Source organism: Hyperolius riggenbachi, chromosome 6 (assembly GCF_040937935.1).
Source record: "Hyperolius riggenbachi isolate aHypRig1 chromosome 6, aHypRig1.pri, whole genome shotgun sequence".
Classification (NCBI taxonomy): Eukaryota; Metazoa; Chordata; class Amphibia; order Anura; family Hyperoliidae; genus Hyperolius; species Hyperolius riggenbachi.
Window position 1 is genome coordinate 324598815 of NC_090651.1, and position 14790 is coordinate 324613604.

At 43.2% G+C, this 14790-nt stretch overlaps 2 protein-coding genes across 3 annotated transcripts in view; both read right to left on the reverse strand.

The window, feature by feature from the left end:
- The window catches only part of LOC137522889 (apolipoprotein C-II-like), a 596236-nt gene that overhangs the window by 494571 nt on the left and 86875 nt on the right, over positions 1-14790 (reverse strand). The gene's annotated exons all lie outside the window — the stretch shown is intronic.
- NECTIN2 (nectin cell adhesion molecule 2) overlaps positions 1-14790 on the reverse strand; it is a 170002-nt gene that overhangs the window by 106404 nt on the left and 48808 nt on the right. The gene's annotated exons all lie outside the window — the stretch shown is intronic.

The following is a 14790-nucleotide window of genomic DNA, read 5'->3' on the forward strand; positions in this document are numbered from 1 at the left end:
TGCCATATTGATTTCCTTTTCAACAATATTAGTTGCCTGGCAGCCCTGCTGGTTTATTAGGCTGCAGTATGTCTGAATAACACCAGAAACAAGCATGCAGCTAATATTGTCAGATCTGACAATGATGTCAGAAACACCTGATCTGCTGCATGCTTGTTCAGGGTCTATGACTGAATGTATTAGAGGCAGAGGATCAACAGGTCAGCCAGGTAACTGGTATTTCTTAAAAGGAAATAAATATGGCAGACAATATCCCTCTCATATCAGTTGTCCTTGACTGGATTAACTACATTAATTAATAATAGCAGTAGTAGTAGTAGTAGTAGTAGTAGTAGTAGTAGTAGTAGTAGTAGTAGTAGTAGTAGTAGTATGCAGCATTCACACTGCCATCAGAATAACAGCTAAAAACATCTTACAGATCTATTGCTCCCAATTGACCAATTTCTATTGCTCTTACCACCCTAATGCACAGCCTCATGCCCCCTCTCCACGCCCATATTTTTGTCTTTTTGTTTCCTAGCCTTAATGTACATTTCAATAAAGACTTTTTGTAACTTTGCAGATTGGTGTGTTTGGCTCTCTTTCTAGTATTATGTAGTTCTGCCGACTGTCCCTCAGAGGGGTTCACAATATAATAACTACCATAGTCATATGTCATTGTAGAGTAGGGCAATTTTTTTAGGGAGAAGCCAATTAACTTATCTGTAAGTTTTTGGGATGTGGGATGAAACAGGAGTTCCAGGGGGAGAATATAGAAACCCAGTGCACTTATATTGGAACCTGTTATTCATGCATGTTAGATAAAATGTCAGCTAGTGTATTAGCTGCCTTAGGGTTTACACTACATAACATAAAATCGAGAAAATAAACTTCCTCTGCAAACACTTGTAACCAAGAATCAGCACTGGACAGCTCCTAAAATACTTGCTTGTGGTCTTTTCTTACACAGGATTTTTTATTTTTAAATATTTATGCAGTCCCCACCCCACCCCCCACCTCCCCCCGCCCATGCGACTAAATATTGCGGAGCCCCTGCATCAGTTGGATGCCAGGTGGTGCTGCTAATAGTAAGATATCGGTAATTTAACTCACCAATATTTTACTATGCACTACCCGTCACTAATTCTAAACTGAAGTGAGAGGCATGTGGCGGCTGCCATATTTTTTTCCTTTTAAGCAACACCAGTTGCCTGGCAGCCCTGCTAATCCTCTTCCTCTAATACTTTCAGCCATAGATCCTGAACAAGCATGCGGCATATCAGGTGTTTGACATTGTCAGATCTGACAGGATTAGCTGCATGCTTGTTTCTGGTGTGACTCAGACTCTACTGCAGCCAAACTGTTCAGCAGGGCAGCCAGGCAAATTGTATTGTTTCAAAGGTAATCAATATATCAATGTGGCAGCCTCCATTTCCCTCTCCGTTCAGTCCTTTACCCTCTGCTTTAAGTGCCTAACCTTAACCTTGCCACCTAACCCCCACCTAACTGCTAACCCAAACCTCCTTCGTAAGTGCCTAAAAAGAAGACCCCATACCCAATGGCAAACCTCCCCCCCCCCAGTAAGTGCCCAACTTTAACCCTTCCACCACCTAATGTCTACTGCTAGTTGTAGCTGACCTGATCCGGCCTGTGCATCATCCCAACCATCTATACTCAACCCCAAACCCCTCTCAGAGGGTCTTTGCCATCTACTGCTGCTGCTTGGCTCGGATCATCATGAAGTTTGGTCTGTAAGAGGGTGGAGCAGAGACTGTTTCAGTTTACAGTGGTGGAGGTCGGTCCTGCAGGAAGTGGCTGTCAAAATTACTCCCGACCAGGAATTCTAAAACGAATTTGACTTCCGCTAATCTAGCAGTTTATAACACGAATACAGCTTTGCCATGGCGTTCTGCACAGGGCTGGGAAGAAATGTCTGCCTGCAGCGGCGCTTTGAGCCTGGTAAACCCAGATGCTGAAGTATAACTGATTCTCAGTCTCTGGTGGTTTTCTCTTCAGCAATGTTCTCTGCATCCGAATGTGATAAAAAGGGAGTGAGGCAGAGCGGACGTAACAAGTAAATATGCTGCTCGCTTCACCCATTGCTAGGCCATGGAGACTGCTGTAATATTCATGAACGTTGCCTAACGCTGGGCTCCCTGGTGTCACCATTTCCAAGAAAGACCCAAACGTCTCCTGCAGGAGAACAAGTCTTCCTGGAAGCCACACAAAACGTGAATTGTGGCTGCAGGTATCGCATAACCCAATTACAGCAGGTAGCACGCTCCCGGGAGGCATTGTGTGACACGTTTATAACCCCATCAAGCTTCAGACTGAAAGAATCGCTCTCTAATGGATCTGGAAGCCCCATTAAAAGTCAGGAATGTAAATAAGGTTTGACTGAAGGCCCCGGCTCTGTAATTTTGACCTTTAATAGCGATGCCTGGAATCACAAGTCAGACCTCGCTGGTCACTTTTATTCCATTTCAGAGCTGTATATTTATCTAAGGTGGTTTACTTAGGGCACAAGCAGAACAGACAAGGGGATAAATCAATGGGTGAAACCACCGTAATAGAACTCACAGCCGTTATAAGACTGTAAAATATACAAAAATATTCAGCATAGAAGCTTAACAGCGTTAAATGCGAAAGGACCCACCAGGCGATCACTGTTACGGAAAGTGAGACAGATTACATATACATTTATATTATACTGAGCAAGACTGGAAAACATTGAAGTAATGGAGAACATGGGTGATCCCACAAACATGGTCTAGATGGTTTAAACAATGTCCGATAGGGGGAAAAGGTTTGGAACCCTTAACCACTTCAGGACCACGTAATCATTTGCAGTTACATCCTGAGTTTATTTTAGTTTTACTCTGTTCCGGTTCCCTTTAACCACTACAGGACATTGAACGCCGATCAGAATGAACGCGGTGGCTCCCCCAGGACCGCCTAACGCCGATCAGTGTAAAGTCATGGGGGAGTGTTTTTTGCCTACCCGCTTGGATGACGGAGCTCCGCCTTCAGTCTCCCAGCAGCGATCGCCACACAGAGACTGTTAGACGGCGAAACCGCCGTCTTTTATTGCTGTACAGTGCTGCGATCTACGGCAGCGCTGTACTGGGGACAGCCGTGTGACATTGCTGTCCCCCTGGCAGGCTCAGGGGTGTACCGCTGAAGCCTATGACAGCGAATCAGTGATTGGCTGGCGGATGGGAGGGAGGTAGGGAAAAAAAACACACAAATTTATTAATAAAATGAAAAGAAAAATATTCATAGTAACATAAACCAACCTCCTGGGAGTGATCTTTGCCCACCAACAGAGAGCTCTGTTAGTGGGCAGAAAAGGGGGGGGGGGGAAAGCTCATCGTCAGTCCCTCTCAGAAGCTCACCATTTTCTTCTGACAGTGATCCCTTCCAGTTCTGACTATATTTTGTCAGAACTGAAATACATCAGTTGCTGTCAGTTATACATTAGTTGATGTCAGTGATAACTGGAAGGACAACTGATGTGCAAGGTAATGTACAAGCTTCCCTACAGCTCAAGTGGGCGATATTACAGTTTAAAAGTGTGCTGACCTGAAAGCTGTAATGGAGTCATCACAATATTTAAAATGAAGGATGGAGAACTTCATTGATCACAGTGGACAAACGGGACCCAGGAGAGGAGAAAGACATTGAGTAGACAGTGAGTAGACTACACGGGAGGTAAGTATGTGTGTGTTTATTTTTACTTTAAATTTCCAGTTCAGGTTTGCTTTAATATTAGCTTAAAGGACACCTTGAGTGAGAGTCATGTTTCACCTTATGGCCTGCAACATTGATAAACAAACTGAGCACTTTAGTTTCTCCGAGTGGCTTTCATAACTTTACTGGCCTATGACAACATGATTAGCAAGACAAACAAGAAGGCTTGGGAAGCCGATGGTCATTTTGTGCAATAGGTCACACCTTGTCAGATATCTGGGCTTGGTCCTTCCTGTCCCGTTTTGATCTGTCAGCACAATCTTCATAGCACTGCTCTGCGCTAAAGTAGCAGTTGTATCCTAAACCAATTAGATTATCTTTTCTAATGACAGACTACTCCACCCGGTCCACCCCCCTAGGCACAGGTAATGTAACCAGCAATGGATTCAAAAGATAAAATAATTGTCATGTCATCGATTGTCATGTCAGTAGTAGTCAGAAACCTGCAACAGACATGCAGCCAGAGTGTTCAGAGTCCGGTCGGCCCACCTGATCTGCATAATTCCTTTGGATCAACAGCTTATCGTATAAAATCCAACTCTAGTGCATTTTGCACTTTGCACTCTGAGACAGTGTTTCCACTACAGCGGAAAACTGACCTGTTTTGCCTGCATCAGAATAGTGGAATTAACAGATCTTTTTTAAAAAGGATCTATGGCTAAAAGTATTAGCTGTAGTGGATCAGCAGTACAGCCAGGCGATCTGCATTGTTTAAAAGGAAATAAATATGGCAGTCTCCATATCCCCCTAAATTCTAGAGTGCTTTAAAGAGAACCTGTACTGAGTAAAAATATTTAAAATAAACACACGAGGTTACTTCAAATGAAGATTACATAGTTACCTTGCCATCAGTTCCTCTCAGAAGCTCACCATTTTCCTCTGACAATAATCCCATCCAGTTCTGACAATATTTTGTCAGATCTGAAATATATCAGTTGCTGTCAGTAAAATATCAGTTGCTGTCAGTTACAGCTGAGAGGAAAACTGATATACCAGGTAATGTCCATGTTTCCCTATGGCTCAAGTGGGCGATGTTACAGTTTAACAGTGTGCTGACCAGAAAGCTGTTATAGGTAATGGCTATTTTCAAAATGGAGGACGTAAAATGCCATTGATCACAGTGAACAAACAGGATGCGGGACAGGAGAAAGACACTGAGGAGTAGACTACATGGAAGGTAAGTATGACTTGTGTATGCTTATTCTGACTTTTCCTTTTCAGTTCAGGTTTTCTTTTTAAAGTGTACCCGAGGTGGCGCAGGGGGGGGGGGGGGGCAGATGGGACACAGAGGCATGTTTCCTGCTCAATGACATACCTCTGTGTCCCCCATGTGCCACGCTGTCACCCCCCAAAATTACTGACATGCAGGTTGTCTGTAATGTCAAGGGGAATCAGTGCCACTTGCTGGATAGGAACTCCTGCAACACGCCCAATGGGGGCGTTCCTAATGCCCCTTCCCCAGCTCTCATTGGCCAGCTCTGCCTCTCCCCCGCCTCCCAGCACTCTGCTCTGTGATGAGACACACAGAGCTGCAGAGTCGTGACCCCAGGGGTCGCTGAAAGTGAAAGTATAGGATTTCTGGCCACAGGAGCAGCGGTAATTGAGGCCACCCTCCCCCGGTATTTATTTTTAACTTTTTTTAAATGCCCACCTCGAGTTTGCTTTAAGTAAACATGCTGATTAAAATAAAAATACATAAAATCAGAATACAATTCAGGTGCTTCTACACTTATTGATTTTCTGTTCGACTAGTCAAATAGACCATTTTATCGGATTGATGACAAATCGATTACGTTCCATTCTGCTCAATGGAAATTGTCCGATACCTGGTAGAATCAACCAATTAACTCGATCGGACAGGATGTAAAAATATTGGTTGACTGATTTTGCTTCTGGGTGTGTGGGCCACTAGTCAATTGACTTTCCACACGGTTGTTGATTGCTTAAATAGCTCGATCAGCACCTTTAATGAACATCTTATGCTTGGTACACACCATACAATTTCCCTTTAGTCTGACAGTCGTATCGATAATTTCAAGCAGGTCTGATCTGATTTCTGATGGATTTTGCGATCAGCTCCATACAAACTAGATTAAAAAAAAAAAAAAACCACAACAATATACTGTATATCAGATAGGACCTGTTGGAAATTATTGGTCCAACTGTCAATCTGACAAAAATTGCATGGAGTGTGCCAGGCATTCATGAATCATCCCTGATATTTACCTAGTGACGACAATGACACCTGTTTCACCAAGCAACAGATTTTATTTTTTGTACTGGAAATCCTTTGGTAAAAACACACGTCAAGCTACTGGTGAGGCGTGGCACTGGGCACTTTATTATTCCGCATTGGGGTTTTGCACTTCAGACACTTCCCTCAGCATTCCAGCGATAATACCTGCACACTCTGACAAGGCGGCGTGTAGCCACAAGCTCACATGCGGCAATTACTAGGCGACACAGGCCCTGCGCTGGCTGGCTGCAGACATGTAAATGTACCACCTCAGGGGAAGAAAGATCTGCATGTTTTATAGCTCTGAAGTATTTAACTCAGCTTGGCACTCCAACTCCACTTACTGCAGTGAAAGTGGGGGAGGGAGCTCGTCTCTAGGAAACCTACAATTACATGGAGAAGAGCAGCCGTAGCCAAGCGAGGGAGAGTTCCTGGATGAACACAGCCCAGCCATGATATAACGCATACAACACGAACAGGTACAAGAAAACCAAAATCCTGGGAATACAATAACAATAAAAAATGAATAAATTAAAAATAAATAAATAAATTTAAAAAAAAAACAAACAAACACAAAAGCCAGTCAGTTGAAGGCCTATTTCCACTAACCGCAAATCACAGTTTTACGCATGCAATTTTGGATGTGGAATCACAGCCTATTCAAATCAATAGGCTACATCCGAATCTCATTTGGCCACAAGGGCAAAAAAAATAGAAAAAATGGCGGTTGCAGTTTTTTTGCAGACCGCATCCGAATCCCTATAGCTGTGCATGGCTTCGCGTTTTTTTCGCATGCGTGGCAAAGAAAAAAAAAATACTTCTTGCAGCATAAATTGACACATTTCATGCAAATTCTCTGACTTTAATTAGGGCCTATTCCGACTAGCTGCAAATTGCAGTAATTTTCCGAAAGCGATTTCGGATCAATCGCAGCCTATTGCAATCACGTGCGGGCAAATAAAAGTTATGCAAGTTGCAGCTGTCCGCAGCACGCATTCAAACTCCCATAGCCGTGCACAGCAAAGGGATACCTGCACCCATGCACTGTTTGGGGGACAATGGATTATGTTCCATTCTGCTCAATGGAAATTGGCCAATATTTGGTCTAACCAACCAAATATTGAATCTGAGATAGCCTAAAGGTGGCCACACACCATACAATTTTTAAAATATCTGTTCAATTTAAGAATTGCAATCAATTTTTCTGACTGATTGTAACATTTCAAAAATATGACCAATGCACCACACACCTATGTTCAATTTTTCCCCGAATTATGATAAAAATGATTGGAAACTCTGACAAAATTGCTAGGGTGTGTATATTAATAAACTGACAATCTAACACACACCATACAATCTTTAGAAAGGTTGGAGAAAAATATCTGGCATTTCGGATCGATAAAAATAGAAGAAAACGGGAAATCCGATCGGATTTTTCAGTCGAATGAAAAAATAGCTTTCGATTTTTTCGGGAGATACGATCGTTTATCGAATTGCTGTAAAATCGGATCATTTTATTGTATCGTGTGTGGCCACTCCGATTTTACGGCAATTCGATAAAAATGATCGGATTTCCCGAAAAAAATATAAATAAATCGAAAGCTTTTTTTTTTTTTTTTTTTTTTTTTTTTTTTGCATTCGACTGAAAAATCCGATCGGATTTCCAGTTTTCTTCGATTTTAATCTATCCGGAATGCCAGATATTTTTCTTCAATCTTTCTAAAGATTGTATGGTGTGTGGTAGATTGCCAATTTATTAATATACACTCCCTAGCAATTTTCTTAGAGTTTCCAATCATTTTTATCATAATTGGGGGGAAAAATTGAACATAGGTGTGTGGTACATTGGTCATATTTTTGAAATGTTACAATCAGTCAGAAAAATTGATTGCAATTCTTAAATTGAACAGATATTTAAAACATTGTATGGTGTGTGGCCACCTTAAGCGCTTTGAGTCCTATGGAAGAAAAGCGCTATAGAAATGTTGAATCAACCAAAATACTCGATCAGACAGAATGGAGAATATCGGTTGACCATATCAGATCAGAAGAACAGCCAGGCAACTAGCATTATTTAAGTAAATCAATAGGTCAGCTTCCATATTAGGCTTCCTTTAAAGAGACACTGAAGCGAAAAAAAATATATGATATAGTGAATTGGTTGTGTACTATCAATAATTACTAGAAGATTAGCAGCAAAGAAAATATATTCTCATATTTTTATTTTCAGGTATATAGTGTTTTTTCTAACATTGCATCATTCTATAATATGTGCAGATTACACAACACTCAGCATTCAAAATGAGTCTTTCAGAGCAGTCTGTGAAGTAATGAACTCTCCTCTGCCAGAGGAAAAGTAAATAGTCCAGGAACAGTTGAGATAATAAAAGTCAGATAACAGCCCTCTCCACAGTCGGAGAGCTTAACCTCCTTGCCGGTTATCCCGAACACAGTTTGGGGTAACCTGCGCAGGAGGATTTCTCAGGCCCCGCTGGGCCGATTTGCATAATTTTTTTTTTCCTACACGCAGCTAGCACTTTGCTAGCTGCGTGTAGTACGTGATCGCCGCCGCTCGCCGCCGATTCGCCGCTACCCGCCGCGCCGAGCCCTGGGCTCACTACATGATTTAAAAAAAATTAAAAAGAAGTGCAGCGCTGCCTCCTTGCCGGATTTTTTAGACCGGCAAGGAGGTTAATGGCTTGTTTGCATACAGATAACAACTGGAGTTTCTCAACTCTTCCTGTACTGGAAACAATTACACTGATGTATCTGATCTTAATGTTTTATTTCTTAGCTGTGCTACACATACAAATCATAATATCATCATTTTTTTCGCTTCAGGTCTTTAAAGTGGACCTGAACTCTTGCACAGGATAGAAGGAAAACAGAGAGAAATGCACCATGTATTTAGAGAGTTTAGCGTGTCTAATTCCCCCCTCATATTTGACTAATCACCACTGTAATTTGATCTCTCGGCTTTGTCAGCTCACGAATATCCACTGCTACAGCAGAGCTGCTAATCTGTAAACACAGGATTTTAACCCTATGTCTGCTCCCATGAAAGCAGGACGTAGACACTGCAGATTCATTGTAGGGTTTTTATCAGCTCTAACAGAGAAATGTTTTCCCTTTAAGCTAGTTATACACCAGGACGTTGCGTTTAGGGGACGTTATAGGGCACATAATGTGCCCCTAACGCAACGCCTGGTGCTCTCTCGTGTGGACGTTGGAGTGAGCCGCGTTGTGCAGCTCACTCTGGCGTCCGTGATGCCGTGATGCGTACTCTTGGAAGCATGCGGCATCACGTGGTCTCGCCCGGCCGATCGCCGCACAGAGCGGCCGCTCCAGGAAGTAAACACTGCATGTCACTGAGTGCAGTGAATATTAATTAGCCATGTGCCCGGCCGCTCTCCCCTCCTCCCCAACATGACTGAGCATGTGCAAACAGTCTAACGTGGCTTAGCCGCCTATAAAACGTATGCATGCAGCACTTTGCTGCGTTACAATGTAACACAACGTGGGCAGTGTGAACAGCCCACTTGTGTTACATTGCTGTGCGTTGGGGGAGCGTTACAGGCTCCACTAACGTGCGCCTGTAACGTCCCTGTGTGCAAGAAGCCTTAAAGGTTATTATGATGTTGCGTATCTTTTAGAGCAGAGAGGAAATTCTGAATTCAGGTCTGCTTTAACTACCCTGCTGCCAACAATACTCATTGGAAAATATTTAGCCGCCGTGTACCTCACAGACAGACACCTGGCCAAAAATGTGTGCTGATGTGTACAAAGGATATAAGTGGAGTACTTTCCCAAGCAATCTATCCTCTCTCAGCACCTTCAAATAGGACTGTATGACCCAATCCAGCAAGACTACACCAGCCTGCATGGCTGCCAATGCACAGATATATGGCCCCTCAAGACTTGGACCACCATGAAATAACCCCTTCTGCTGTGTGACCAATCAGACAGGCCAGCCATGCATGACTATAGTGTGACAGGGCATAAATAACCGTCCTTTATTTTCCAGCCACTCACAGGAACATATATTCCAGGAACAAAGCAATGGCTGCCTGGAGTGAATCATTAGCTAGAAGCGTCCTGCCCGGGTGAGTAATCAAAGTTATCTGCAGCTTGTGCATTCCACACCAGTGATAGGGCAGAGGCAGCTCATCTGCAGAGTCCAGCCACCCCCTGAGTGAACTTTACCAGAGCCTAACAAGTCTGATATAGCCATGCATCTTCTGTATATAGGGGTAAAAATGGCAATCATAAGCTACGAGGAGGTCTTCAGTTATTGTGGAACTACAAGTACCATCATCCGTTGCCAAGCAGCAGCAGGTCAGGCAGAAGGCAAGCCTGTACAGCACTTCATTTGCAGGGTTACTATTATTACTTAGTATTTATATAGCGCCAACATCTTCCGCAGCGCTGTACAGAGTACATTATCTCATCACTAACTGTCCCTCAGAGGGGCTCACAATCTGATCTCTACCATAGTCATAAGTCTATGTATGTACCGTGAAATGCATGCATCATAGTCTAGAGCCAATTTAGGGGGAAGCTGTAATGAATAGCGGAGATGCCGCCGCATGGGCAACCGGCATGGCGGCGATCTCCGCGTCCCAGCTGGCGGCTTCTGCCGCACAGCAACATGATGTTGGTTTGCCTGGTCCTTCTAGTGCACACAGATGGAGAGCTACACGCGCGCGCCAGGCGACAGGACCTTTATGCTAGTAGAAGGGGAGTCAGCTGATCAGGCCGATCAGCTGACTCCAGCTATTCTCCGGATTGGCTTAGTGACTGTGGCGGCGCTGTGGAGCGCTTTTGGTATATATAGGACTTGCCTGTCAGTTGCAGGTTGTCTGCTGTTGCGAACATTTACGTGTGAGCGCTCAGAGCTGAGTCAGATCCCACAGTGTGTTAGAACCAGCTGGAGCTGGGAATTCACACTGAGTCAGATTCCGTTGATAGCTTTAAAGTACTATTGCTTGCTACTGTTTATGTGTTAGACTAGTTCCCAGGTGTTGAGACCAAGGACCTCACACCTAAGACTAGGACTGAGACATGTACTGTTACCTGTTATGACCTTTGGCTTTCCTGACTACTCTCCTGTTCTCTGATTCGGTACTTCCGCCCATCTGATTATCTGTTGCCAACGTTGCCTGTCCCTGGATACCGAATCAGTCTTCCGCCTCTGTACTTTATCTGTCCGTGTGTTGCCGACCTGGCTTGTCTGACCTTTCTGGCTGTCACCTAGCCCTTGGGTGATCAGCCTTACTGTACATCTGTGACACTTGCTCTTCAGGTTACTAGCTGCAAGATCAGGCCTATGGTCACCGGCTCCTCTGGAGACCATCTTGCAGTACAGTCAGTGGGTCTCTACCTCTCTAAGGTCCACTGGCTGCAGTACAGTCCGATTCCCTGCCTCTCAGGGAATCCTTGGCTGCAGGACAGTCTGATTCCCTGCTCCTCAGGGAATCCCTAGCTGCAGAACAATTCTCATCACATTACTCCAGTCAGTGATCCCTGTTCCTCAGGTATCCACTGGCTGCAGTACAGTCTGATTTCCTGCTCCTCAGGAGATCCTCGGCTGCAGGTCCATCTGAATCACTCATTCCATTATACATCATTACCTGGCAGCACAGTCAGTGGGACTCTGCCCCTCAGAGGTCCACTGGCTGCAGTGCAGTCAGATTCCCTGCTCCCCAGGGAATCCTGGGCTGCAGTAGTGTCTGTATCTCCCGCTTCTCGGGAGATAACCTCTCCAATTACTGTTGCACCAAACACTATACCACATTGGGTGTCCTGTGTCTAGCTATACTAGTATTATTGGTGATTCTGCAGATCACCACATAATCAAGTATAGCATCTGTATTATTGGCGATACTGCAGATCACCAATCAGAAAAATCTGTGTTGCTGACACCAATCGTTACAGAAGCCAATTAACTTATCTGTATGTTTTTGGGATGTGGGAGGAAACCGAAGTGCCTGGAGGAACCCCACACAGAAACAGATTGGATTCTAGTACTGAACCCTGTACGCTTTCAGAGCTGAATGTAATACAGAAAACTGGTACAAAAGCACCTGGTGTGAACAAGGCCAAATCCGGCCTAAAACAAAGCATTTAAGGACCCCGTTTCCACTAGGTGTGAAAATAGTGTGGTTTTTGAGCACACAAATTTGCACAGCAGTGCTTTCCTATGGGCCTGTATTCATTAGATGCCAAAACCGCATCCAGAAAAAATCTGGACAGCAGCCCTTCAATTTTTCAGACACTGCATGCGATTTTCACACTTTTTTTGCATTCTGTCAATAGAAACTCAAAAAAAATAGTGGTTGCGCATGCAAATTTGCATGTAAAAATAGATGCATCCATATGCAGATTTGCATCCAAAAACAGCTTGTGAATTCACATGCTTCTAGTGGAAATGAACCCTTAAAGCAGCTAAAGAGGAACTTTAACCCAGAACTGAACTTCATCAATAGATGCTATTTTCTTGCGATCTCCCATTTTAAAATTCTTTCAGCATATTTTTTCTCTCTCGGAAAGCACCTTCATGTTGTGAAAAGCCGCCTGACCAAATAGAGAAAATTGCATTGCACCAAGTTTATGGTTTTCATTGTGTACCGGCGATTACACATGGCAGTAAGCTGAAATAAGGCTCCTCATTAGTTCTTGCATAGTATGGAGTGGAGTGCTTTGCTTCTGTCTCAGCAATAGTGAAGTTTCATTTTGCAGCTTTTTAAAGGGCTGAGTGGAGTTAGCAATAGCCTGGTACTACACATCTGTTTTATGTCACGGCCCATCCATCAGTGGCAGGAGATCACATTACAATATAAACACCACACACATCACTAAGTAGGTGAACTTTGGAATGAACAGCAGAAAATCAAAACCTCATACTAAAAAAACCCACATTCCAGCACACACTGCACAGACTCCACTACATGATAAACGCAACATGAAAAACCGTCCAGAATGTTTACATTGCAGCTCAGATTTGTATGGTCTGGGCAGCAACATGGTTTAGTGGTCACCACCCTCGTCCTGCAGGTATAAAGTCCCAGGATGGATTTCTGTCTACATGGAGTTGGAGTTTCCTACATGTGCTCCAATTTCCTCCCACATCCCAAGCAAAATAATAATAATAAAAAAAAAAATTATATTAAAAAGGAATACAGAGTTGATAATAAAACAAATGAGCTAAACAATTATATCTATCCTCCTAAGCCTGAAAATGACTTGAAATATCCTACGGTTTTATTTTACGTTGCTTTTTAAGTTTATGTTTTATGGTCTTTGCTCAATGACACAGTCTTCAAGGTATGCCAGAGCTAAAATCCATGAGCTATTGACCTTTTACAGCTTCCCTGCTCTCAGCAGCTATTCTTTGCAAGTAAAGAGTTTTTTTAGCTGTAATTCCTTATCACTGACACCCTTTAGTCACTATTTCCAGACTGAAGGGAAACTGTCACTTACGTACCTAAGGCCTCTTTTCACAGTGCGACGTTAAAGTCGCACGTTAGAAAATGTTTCAACGCAGACTAACGCACAGCAATACGAAGTCTGTGCGACATTCACAGTGCACACGTTGCGTTTGTGTGTAATGTGTAGCGTTATTAGAAAGTGCTGCATGCTGTGCGTTATACACGTTATTAGCTGTGTTGGACTGTTTGCCCATGCTCAGTAATGACCTTGAAGCATACTTTTCATTGCCTGTCTGCTGTACTGTATGCGACGATAACGGGGCATTAAGTTGCGTTGCAACTTTTTTAGGTTGTTCCGTTGTAATTTGCGTTGCGACTTTAACGTCACATCAAACCGCAACGTCCTACTATGAAAGAGGCCTGAATGTTAACTCTTTCAGGTAGAAAAATAAATAAACAATAAAAAAAGGAAGACAGCCCAGTTCTCTGTATGCTTGGCACTGTGCATAGACATGTTTATCTCAGTTTATTTTCACCTCGGTATTCCTCTAAGGGCCAGTTTCCACTAGCTGCGATTTCTGTAGTAGTAATTTCTGTACAATTTCTGTAGAAGTAATTGTGTTTTGCTGATCGCAAGGACTCCTGGACACTTTGGAAGTAGTGTGGTGGAATCGCAAACCCACTACACTGCATTTTTTGTGCGATTGTGCTTTTTGCCCCATTCAATATACACAGAACATTTATATTGCGCTTTTCTCCTGGCAGGCTCAAAGCGCCAGAGCTGTAGCCACTAGGGGGCGCTCTATAGGTAGTAGAAGTGTTAGGGAGTCTTGCCCAAGGTCTCCTACTGAATAGGTGATGGCTTACTGAACAGGCAGAGCCGAGATTCAAACTGCAATTTCGGCAACAACAAAAAACAATCACACAGCAAATGCACAAAAAACAAAAATGCATGTTTTTTTTCATTTTGTAGTGAAAAAACAGGCCTTAATTGGTTAATTGGCTTCCCCCACGTTGACCCTAATGTAAGCATACACTATTTTTTTTCTCCCCTTCTTCAGATATTAAGTTTTTTCAAATGTTGATGTTCAATATCTACGAAAAATAAGGACACACTTATTTACGTTTTGGCCATTATACTGATCTGATTTTGGTCAGTTATTTCTCGCCAGAAGCAATACGATAAAGTAGAGCACAGGGGCATGTGAGCAAGGTGGCAATGCTCTACTGGACTCTGACCTGTATTGAGTGGTGGAGAAATGTTAAAATGATCAATATTTCACAATCAAGTTTTGAACAGAGAAATATTGATTGTACCTAATGTTTGGCATTCCTCTCAAGTACCGGTATACTGTATGTACATAGCATACCTCTCACAAGTGTATGGATGCATTAAGA